Here is an 11337-nt window from a genome sequence, read left to right as displayed (position 1 = left end):
GGGGGGGGGGAGTTGGCCCGTTATATAGAAAACATTGCCATGCACTGGCTGACTTAAGTCAGTGGCTAATAAAAAAACACAGTAAATAAATAGGAGGTAAGTAAGTAGTAGTAAGTAAGGCCAGATAAATACTGTTGCTCATCATGGACATTTAAGAAAACAAGAACAAAAACTGAGTTTACCTGTTTCAGTTTTGAAGAGTGGCTCCTGCAAAACCCCCGCGATCCACCGCGCTGTTCTGCAAAGCAGCTGTAACGCGCTCAGTGCCTCAGCAGCGACGCCCCAGCGACGCCCGGAGCAACCCGGCGACTCCGCCGAGCAGGTCCCGCCGGCGCGCTGGGCCAGGCCTCGCCGCTCGCTCCCTCTCAGCGCACCGCCTCAAAGGCCTGCGGCTCAGGGAGACTGCTGCCGCGTGTCCTGTGCCTTCCTCCRCGTGATCTCACACCACTTCAGCTGCTGCTTTTAAGCTCCGTCTGTTGGGCTAAAACGCACCTGTGTTTGAAAGGCATGGAATTTTACCTTCAGTAAAACCTGARGAATCTTGTCTGGGACAGCTGCAGGAGCTAGCCACCTTCAGAATGAATACGTGGTAATAAGCCAGACGCTCCCTGCCAAAGAAATACTGCGGCGTGGCTCCCCCTCGTCTCTTCTTGAAGCCTGGATGCAGCACCATGACTATGCGCATGCTGAGCAGGACTGGCACTTTCTGTGTCTTGGCGTAGCTGTCGACCTGTCTGGGCACGGAGGCAGTAACACGAACCACGAAGCATGTAAAAGCACAGCAGAACAGATATTCTTCTAGTTTTCTCTGTTTAGTCTTAAACTGAACAGGGCTAGGGAACTTACTTARGAGAAGTCATGTGAGGCGGCAAATGCAGAGCAGGGTTGGGGTCAGCGGGGATATAACCACGTGCTTTCTACGACTTGCCTTAAAGAGCGCACAGGCCAAGCTGTAGCAATTTGCTGACTTCCAGCGTGGGGCTTTCGGGCAGATTCGCACTCTTATTCTTCACACAGCTGCAGAAGAGGGTAGAGGTTACCAAGAAACAGTTTTACCTTTTTTAAAAATTTTCCTTGACCAATCCTGAGCATTAAGAAAGTCCGCCGTGCTCCATACCCCTATGCCGAAGTTCAGTCCCAACTGGGCATTCATGTGGGCTCGTGCAGAGGGCATCCCCAAGGAAAAGCCGTCCGGGGGACGCGTACGGCCTGCAGCCAGTTTCCRAGCGAAGCCCACGCACGCGCCCGCAGCACGCTGGGCGGTTTCTCTTCCTCGTTACTGTAAAGCAAAGTGGAACCTGTGCACGACACACACAGTGGCCAGAGCTGACTTGGCCTTCGGCACCAGTGAGGACCCCAGGCAGGGGGGAGACCCAAAAGCTTGTATTGCAGCCCAAATTCTGCCTGGAGACCACCTGCCACTGAGACCTGCTGCAGACAGGTTTCGAGCTTTTTTTTTTTTCCTTCCCATTCCCAGGTGCCTAGTTCAAGAGGTTTTACACCTAGACAGTCTCGTTTCATGGGTACTCAGTGAAGTCACCTGGGCACAAGAYGTGCAAGGCAGCCCTGCTCTGCAGGCCATGCTCTTACCCAGCCTTACGCCAGGCTAGGAGCTGCTCAGAGCCACCAGCATTTACYCTTAAGTAGTCCCAGCCCAAGGACCAGAGTGGCTGAACACACCTATGCTAAAGCAGCTTTCTGCAGCAACACATGTAAGAAGCTTTGATTCAGCACAGTCTATTCTGGTTCATAGGTTTTATGGCTGATGACAYACCTGAGGGCTGTGCTGCCATTCAGAGAGACCTGGACAGGCTGGAGAGCTGGGCAGAGAGGAACCTCCTGAGGTTCAACAAGGGCAAGTGCAGAGTCCTGCACGTAGGGAGAAATAACCCCAGGCACCAGGACAAGCTGGGGACTGACCTGCTGGARAGCAGCTCTGCAGAGAAGGACCTGGGAGTGCTGGTGGATGACAAGTTGACCAYGARCCAGCAATGTGCCCTTSTGGCCARGAWGGCCAATGGTCTCCTGRGGTGCATTAGGAGGAGTGTTGCCAGCRGGTCGAGGRAGGTGATCCTGCCCCTCTACTCAGCCATGCYGAGGCCTCMTCTCGAGTACTGTGTCCAGTTCTGGGACAAGAGAGACMTGGAGCTACTGGGGAGAGTCCAGCATAGGGCTACGAGGATGATCAGAGGGCTGGAGCACCTGCCCTACGAGGAACGGCTGCGAGAGCTGGGCCGCTTCAGCCTGGGGAAGAGCAGACTGAGGGGGGATCTGATCAATGTGTAGAAGTACCTTAAGGGAGGGTGTCAAGGGGATGGGGACAAACTCTTTTCAGTTGTCCCATGTGACAGGACAAGAGGCAATGGGCAGAAATTGAAGCACAGGAAGCTCTGCCTGACCGTGAGGGGGAATTTCTTCCCTGTGAGAGTGACGGAGCACCGGAACAGGCTGCCCAGAGAGGCTGTCAAGTCTCCTTCTCTGGAGATCTTCAAGGCCCGCCTGGATACAACCCTGTCCAACCTGCTCTAGGTGACCCTGCTGAGCAGGGGGTTGGACTAGATGATCTCCAGAGGTCCCTTCCAACCTTACCCATTCTGTGACTCTGATTCTGCGAGGCCCAACTGCCAAACCAGAATGCCAGGTCCAGTCAGCAATCTCCACAGATGGGAGTTTTCCCCAGCCTCTGGGACTGTTGTTAAAGCCCCATGCATTTAGGGCTGGAAGGACTGACTGCAGAGGCTGGCCACTGCTCTAGGCATCACTGTATCTACCTAACRCTTGGCTTCCTAAGAACAAAACTGGGGAAGAAACATGCCTTCAAAAGAAAASTGAAATATACACCGCTTTATGAAAAAGGGAATTGTAGAGTTTCACTTGGATTGACTGAGCTAATGACCTATAGACAGGGCAGACATTTCCAGTTAGCCTGCCCATCATTTCTCTGGTGGCCCATCAATGAAACTGCTGAACAAAATGTGGACATAGAGATTTTCCCAGATATCAGCCTCAGACTTTCCTGGAGGTATATGTGACACAGGTCTGGACCCACTCCGTAACTATTATTTAGCAAAACTTTCATCTGCTTCACCAAGAATTTTGCCTAAAGAACAGACATTCAAGAGTGGAAGCCAAGTTTCTTTGGCCACTCCTTCCTGCACTTCTCCATGCAGTCCTGCAGCCCTCATGGAGAGACACAGTCATCAGCTGCTTCCGTTCGTCCCTCCCAAGCAGGAAAGACCACAGTGAGAAGCAAAGCTCTTGATGGGAAGAATAGTGGTGAAAAGATAAAGTGTTGCCTATTACTCAACTCCCCAATGCACCCAGAAAACACAAAATAATAGAAAAAAAGAAAAAAAACAGGAAGGCAAATACACCCCATATATAACAGACCCAAACTGCTCAATGCTGTTTCATGCTGTCCAGTCTGAATTAGCCAGTTTATCAACATTGCAAGGAAAGCATGGGCAAACACAAGGCTTTCCCTGAAAGAGACCTGGGACAAAAAGCCACATCCAGCCTTATCCACCAGGTCACCATGTGGTCCCCCTACTCTGGCCAAGCCAAACTGGTAGCCCGCACCCACAATTTAGTTAGTTTACATGCTGTACRGTATAACTGAACATTTTTTGCTGTGCAGTGAGATAAGCCACTGTCAGGACTCTCAGCTGTSATAGAAAGTGGTGATATATTTGAGGGGTTTTTGAGTTTTTAGACAATGATAAACAAGAGATGAGAAACTCTATACCTTCCCACGTCCCTTCTGCTGCAATGGCTCCTCAGCACAYCAGGGAGGGAGGACACTGGGTGCAAGACCTTCCCTCTGCAGCCATCATCACTAACATGCAGTCGCTGCCACAAGCTGGAACRTAATGGCTGGGGAGATAAGGGGCTGCCCAAACCCCACACCCATGCCCACGTCAAGAGCCTGCATTAGCACTCTGAGGCCTTCACATTTCAAGTTAGAAGAGTCAATTAGCAGCTCTACTTTGCCCACAGACAAACCACCCACCAACAGTTTCATCCAACTGCTCTAGTCAGTCAGGAGTCCTCTTTGGAAGTAAGGGTAGATCAGCTTTGAATAGTGGGGTTTCATCTCCTAAAGTGCTGAGTCCCATTCGCTAGTCTGGTGACAGCTGCCCTTCCACGCTCACCTGCTCTCCATGATAGCACTGCACTATTGGCATCATCGCCACAAACATCCTGCAGAAAGAAGCAGAATACAAAACTGGGTCTCTTCACAGGCCGAGGGAACTGGCCAGTTTTGCTTCCTTTTTTGGGGGGAGTGCTCAAAAAAATGCCCTGGTTTATGATAGTGCTGCTGAAGTGAGTTCAGTTCTCACGTCAGAAAAAAGCACCTGGGTGCCTTGGAGTTCAGTTTCACATTGGCAGTCTGCAGCTAGGCACACTCCAACTGTAAGCAGTTCGAGTCCTTTGCAAAGACCTCTAGCACTTGCAAGACCACCAAGAGAATRTAACCATAAACAGACCAGAAGCCGCCAGGCTCATGATGGCAAACAAACCRAACACCATGCTCGGAATGACCTCAAGCCCTGTTTCTGCTATAAGTGCAGAGATTTCTCTTCCCTCATGTTTGGAATCACTTCTTGTAATCAATACTCACATCTAACTGTGAAAAATAAGATTGATTTCATCACAGCACCCAAGTTTATCAGTCTGCAGTGCCCAACACAGATGCTTTAAGGTGACTTCATTTAATTTTCTGTAGTCCATCTAAAATATGATATCATCTTTTTTCCGAATCAAGACCATGGGTGGATCCCCTGGGGATAGTTGAAGACACATTTAGAACTTTATCAGCCATGTTCTCCTCTCTGTGCTAGGTCTCCTCTGGGGTGCAAGCCAAGAGCTTCCCGAGGAGCTGGGGCCACCTTTGCATGGGGACAGTGTAGCGCAGGTCTGTATGCCTGGCTTGGAGAACACTTGCCCTTGAAGTACTGACCTGTTCTGCCTGCCCTTACCAAATTATGCAGAACTTTCTATCACTAGTTACTCACTGACRAAGTTCTCAGTTCAACCCTGTAGGTTTTTCTACGACACATCTACCAGTTGATATTTTTTTCCAGTCATGATTAGCACCTGCTGCTTGTCAGAAAAATTCAGCAGACAGGAATACATTTCTTCTGCAGATTCACAAGCACTAAACCACCTAAGATCTGCCAGAACTTCACATAGTATTAATTCTCTATTTTCTTTTGCTGAAGCGCTACTATACTGTATACCTGAATCATGACAATTTGTCTCCAGTAAATAAATTGTCTGTAGCAGGTTCCTACCTGCACCACATCTTTAAAGTGAATTACTAAAGCCCCTTTCGAAGATAGCATTGCAGCACTATTAGTGGTATGGGTAGTTTGTTATTCAGCTTCCACCACAGCAGTTTTCCCACCCATTTTTTCAGCAGCTCCATATTTCTCAGTCAGAATCCTCATTCAACCTACGTAGGCAATTCTGGTTTGACCATCTATTTAATAGCACTTACAGCAATTCCATACTGGTTAACTTCACAGTTCCTAATAGTCAACAGCCAAATTCTCATTGTTGTTTGTCAGCTGTTCCCACAAAACCAAACTTGTGAGGTCAATGCTTCTCCTTCCTGTCTTTGTCCTTCTCGCTGCATTAGATACTGGTGACACTGTCAACAGCCGGGCTTTTTAGGGTAGTGCCAGCACTAAACAGCACTGTTCCTGGTCTTTTGCCCTYACTGTAAAGCAAATGTACTTCCACTACATCAAAAACTTCAAGATCCAGAATTCCCATTCTAATGGGCACAGAACTGTACCAGACTTACTGTACTCAGCCTCCGCTTTCCGTACCTGCCGCTGCATTTGCTTCCAGTTTATTTTTGCACAGAAAGACTCAAATATCAAATGGTATAGCTCATACGACAGCATGAATTGAGCTACAAGTCAAGTTCTAGCTGAGTATCTCTAAGTTGACACYCATATGTTATTCTAGAAGTCCTCACTGATGCACAAGTACACTAAAAACAAAAGCTGCTTTGGGTTATCYGCAAATACCCTCTGCTTATTCTAGGTCTTAGTTTAACAATTTCAAGTGCATATAGCAAACCAGATCCAAAGAGAGGTGAAGTATCTGTGCCACACTATTCCTCATCATGAAATACAGCCTACTAAACACCAGAGCACAACGATACTCATTTCGTTTGCACTGTGCACTCTATGCTCTGTCTGCCTGTAGGGCAATTCCTTACAACACATGCTGCAGAGAGGGTGATGAGAAATAACTGAAGCCCTGCTGCCCAAGATACAACCTCAAGAGAAGGATCACTGCACGCCTAAGGAAAAAAAAGAAATCTAGTATGTATGAGTGCAGCTTTGATCTGAAAGAAAAATGACTCTCCAAATATATCTAATTCCAGAGATGATAGGCTCCTTGTAGATACTAACTACTATTACCAGCAGAGGGAAAAGACACTGCATTTTATTCTGCCTTAGCAAACCTGTTAACTGGGCTGAGATGAATGAATCCTCATAGCTGATGAGGTGAGGCCAGATACCAACTTTTCCTTCTGTGGCAGTAGATGTTCCCTGATTTGTGGTGAAGTGGTAGATTTTAATCTGAGAGCCACGTAGAGCTGTCATACTAATGTGTGTAACCACACTGCAGACAGCAAAGGGCTCACAGGTCACGAATGTCCCTATGCCAGTCTTCCTCCTTTGCCCTTTCCCACCACAACCCACACACAGCTGCTTCCTGGACTTCTATCATTCAAAACAGAAGTTAACCACAAGAGAAACCACCAGGTCCTGTAAAGTGCGTGTTGTGTTTGTATTACACCCAAATGCCTATCTTTGTTCCACAGTAAACTGGAGTCACAATGCTGTCTTGAGGACACTCCTCTGGAGCAGATCTAAAGCCCAGAAAAGGGAACTGAGGAATTTCCACTGTCACTAGAGAGCTTCCATCCCTGCAATGGCAAAATAGTGTAGCCAGGAGGCAGGAAAAGAGCTTGTTAGCAACTCCTTTGCATCACTGCTGCAAAGRAGATGCTGTGCTCTTTCACCAAGTAACTACAATCACAGGGCAAGGGAGGAAACAGCRAGTATAGCAACAGTCTAACCTGTCCTAAGGCTTTCAATAGTTCTTTCTCTTTTTCTGCTCCCAAAGCCAGGCTGTGATCTGAGCTCCAGCGATCTCACACGGCTGCCCCACAGCTTAGTGGTGATCTGAGAAAGAGTTGGGAACACTCAGATTTCCCTAGGACCTGGCATGAAATTTGGTACTGTGAATAATCAAATACATTTCAGAAGAACTTGACATATAATTACTTCTATTTTAAATATAGCTTCAAATGGTTTAAACAAAAAGCATCTTTCACACTCTGATCAATCCAAATTCAAAAAGTTTTTTGATTTTTATTCTAAAATTAAAGCAAAAATCTGAATTAAAAACAAATTCAAAATTAAATCTATTAAATCTACTTTGTCTGATGACTGACAAGTTTTGTCCATCAACAATCTGTAGTTACATGAGCTGTAGCCAGAGCCAAATCTTTGACACAGAGCATAAACTGTGGAATGGCCAGGCCAACACATAAAAATAGATGGTGGATCTTCAATTTATCTTTGCCAAACTCTGAAGCATCCAGCCCAGATGTGAAGCAAGTTATTAACCCAGCTGCAGTGTCTCTAATTCACATTTGTCCTCTCCATTTTTAGTGGAGGCCAGATAAATAAAAACAGTGTTCAAGGGCCCCCAGCCACCCACCCATAAAGTCAGCAAGATTATTTCTGTGGCTCCTCAAAAAGGGTGCTCAAAGACAAGTTTCACAACCGCTGTGCTTTTGCAGAATTACCTGCTACTACTTTGATATTTTGGCTAGAAAACACTGAATTACACAATAGAACTATTTCCCAGGGGAAATCTTTATATGTTTTTTTCTACAGGCTAGAAAGAAATTAAATCAGGAAACACTCAGTGAAAGGATTCACCTGACATAGTACTTATGTCAGTTAAATCTCACAAACAACCTTAGAAATTCAGGTAATGGATGCAGTACAAAATCTAGAGAGCTAAGTTAGTAAGACAAGATAATACAGTGAGCACCCTGGATTGCGATAGGATATTACACAATTTTCTGAGAAAACACTTGTACTGCTGGCATGTAGACTAATAAAAGATATTTTCTAATTTCAGAATAAAGAGTTCCATGCATCAGACCACRTCCTACATTGATGTGAACTGAAAAATGGGATGCCTGATGGAGTTTCATTTCTAGACCCCATATCTGCTACTGATCTGTTGAGTAAATCATCCAGCTCTCAGATCCTTTAAAGCATAAACATGCTAACCCCTTCACCTCAACCAGCATATTTTGAGGGAAACATAAGTCGCCARTGTGTCTATAACCACTTGAGGACTAACTGATTTCTTGGTCCAGTAGGGGATAAAGAAGGCAGCTGAAAATTACATAAGTACTGCTCAGAGTGAGCAGCTCAGATGAGCTCATCTGCTTGGGCTTGATTCAGATTCCTTGAAATCTCATGTAAATGCACAACTGCACTAACGTCAACCAAATTTTATCTATGTATGTGCATCTAACATAATTCCTACTTAAAGAAAATACCTTGTACTCCCAGCACCACAGTGTGGTAAGATGGGTTTCAGTTCATGCCTTCTCAGGGAGAATTTCCCTCAAATTTACTCCAAAAGGGCAAATCCAACATCATACTGCAACTGCAACACAGCCTCTGCTCAGCTAACAATAGCATCACTGCCACATCTCTCCGAACAGCTGAAGTTGGGTTCCAGGGCGTATTTTGTATGCATGACTTGTGGTAAGTAGGTCACGCATAAAACAGACTGTGCACTTCCCTGGCCATTCACCATGCTTTTACATAGCTTGATTCTGCGATGTGCAGAATCACAAAGTGAGGGCTGCACTCCAACACTTCACCCCCCGCACCAACTCAGAAGCTGCACTCCTACACAGACTGGAACTCAGTGACAACAGCAGCAAAGTTGCCTCCACCTACTCTGTKGCAAGAGCTAAGAGACTTAGTTCCTTAGTGCTCACTTACCACAAACCCTAGGACACCAAGAAACACATCATGTAGCACCAGACACTTCAGCAAGGTCATCACAGTACTCACCATCACTAATACAATACTCCCCATTTATTGCTATAGTCCTGAACCTCTAACATACGTTCCAGAAGGAAACAAGACATTTCACTGCAGCACATGTCAGTGTGGATTAAAGTTGTACCAGAAAAGACCTACATCTGAACTGGCAGAGATTAAATAATTGACAAAGACATAAAAGCTTTTACTGTGAGTGCTTTCACATGACGTTTGTTAGAAATTCAAACCTGTTTAATGCTTTCCAGTCTTTCCATATGTGCATGTCAAAAACATGCCAGAAGCTTGCTCAAATGCCATTTCATGGACTGGGTAAGGGAGATACTGCGAATCAGCTGCAGACATCATCACAGCTACAACCACACTTCCCTACACTCAATTTATAAAGTAAATTGCAACGTAATCTATAATTTGAAACCAATGTAATTGCTGAAAATATCTTCTATGTTTTAATTTGTAATGATTTAAAAAGCCAAAGGTTGTTTTGCCTGAAAGGTAACTGCTTTCCACATGGACTTACGAAATGGAGCAAACAAATTACTCAATGTATTTTAATAACCTTTGTTTCTTCAGGAATTACTGCTCAAATAGAAGGTAATTTATTCTGAGAACCTGATAAATGTACAAAAAAACACATGAGCTGGATGTGCTTTTTTCCCTAAAGTAACTTGGATAAAGACTATAATTTCCAGTAAGTATTTTCAGCAGGGTCTAGTGTAATCAGATCTACTAGGATTTAATCTCAAGGAATAGCTAGAATATAAAAAATCTTTGGCCTTATGAGTTTGAAATCAAGTGCAGCAACTTACTGTAAAATATGCATTTGTACACTGAAAAATTGGTAGTCTGGCATTTTGCAAACTTTACTCACACATGTAAWCTTTACTCTTGCAAGCGCATCCACTACTTCTGCCTGTCCTAGTGAACGTTGCCAGGTCTAGATTACAGCTGTACATTCTTCCAGTGCATGTTCTATTTACCTGACAGACAAAATACACAACTGTGATTTGAAGTTTTAGCTCTTATGAGTCAGCAGATATCAGATCTTCCTGACTAACTCCAAGAGAAAATGAAGACTTTTCAGCACAATGGACATGTAGACAAACATTAAATATGTTTTACGGGTTAGAAGTGTGTAAATTGTTCATCAGCACCTGTTCTTTTTACACTACAATAAAAATCTATGTAAAATGTGAAGTATTCTACTGATGTCATTCCAGAAGTGTTGGCATTCTCCAGTGGAGAGAYATTATTGTCTTCTAATAATTACCTGAGTGGAAATAACTTTATGAARCTTTCCCTCACATATAAGCTTGCCCACAAAGCCCTGGGGTTACCTTCAAGCTCAAGAATAGTGCATCCCCATGAGTAAGAGGTCCAGTAAAGGAGGCAAGAGACCTGCATGGGTGAGCAAAGAGCTCCTGGCCAAATTCAGACAGAAGAAGAAAGTACACAGAATGTGGAAGAGGGGACAGGCCACTTGGGAGGATTACAGGAATGCAGTCAGAGTATGTAGAGATGCGGCRAGGAAGGCTAAGGCCCAGCTGGAATTGAGTCTGGCAAGSGATGTCAAGGACAACAGGAAGGGCTTCTTCAAATACATCAGYAGCAAGAGGAGGACTGGGGAAAACATGGACCCACTACTGAATGGGGTGGGGGCCCTGGTGACAAGGGATACAGAGAAGGCAGAATTACTGAACACCTTCTGTGCTTCAGCCTTCACTGCTAAGGGSAGCCCCCATGAATCCCGGAGCCTGGACGTGAGGGAGAAAGTCCAGAGAAGGGAAGACTTTCCTTTGGTTGAGGAGGATAGGGTTAGAGATCTTCTGGGCAGACTAGACATCCACAAATCCATGGGCCCAGATGGGATGCACCCACGGGTACTGGGGGAGCTGGTGGATGTTGTTGCCTGGCCGCCCTCCATCATCTTTGAAAGGTCCTGGAGAACTGGAGAGGTGCCTGAGGACTGGGAGAAAGCCAATGTCACTCCATTCTTCAAAAAGGGCAAGAAGGAGGACCCAGSAAACTATAGCCTGGTGAGCCTCACCTCCATCCCTGGAAAGGTGATGGAACAGTTCATTCTGGATGTCATCTCCATGCATATGGAGGAAAAGAAGGTGATCAGGAGTAGCCAGCATGGATTCACCAAGGGGAAATCCTGCTTAACCAATCTGATAGCCTTCTCAGATGGAATGACTGGCTGGGTAGATGAGGG

Source organism: Rhea americana, unplaced genomic scaffold (assembly GCF_003343005.1).
Source record: "Rhea americana isolate MKP2758 unplaced genomic scaffold, rheAme1 scaffold_202, whole genome shotgun sequence".
NCBI classification, from domain to species: domain Eukaryota; kingdom Metazoa; phylum Chordata; class Aves; order Rheiformes; family Rheidae; genus Rhea; species Rhea americana.
The sequence above is the reverse complement of the archived record's forward strand: the minus strand, read 5'-3'. Positions refer to the sequence as shown.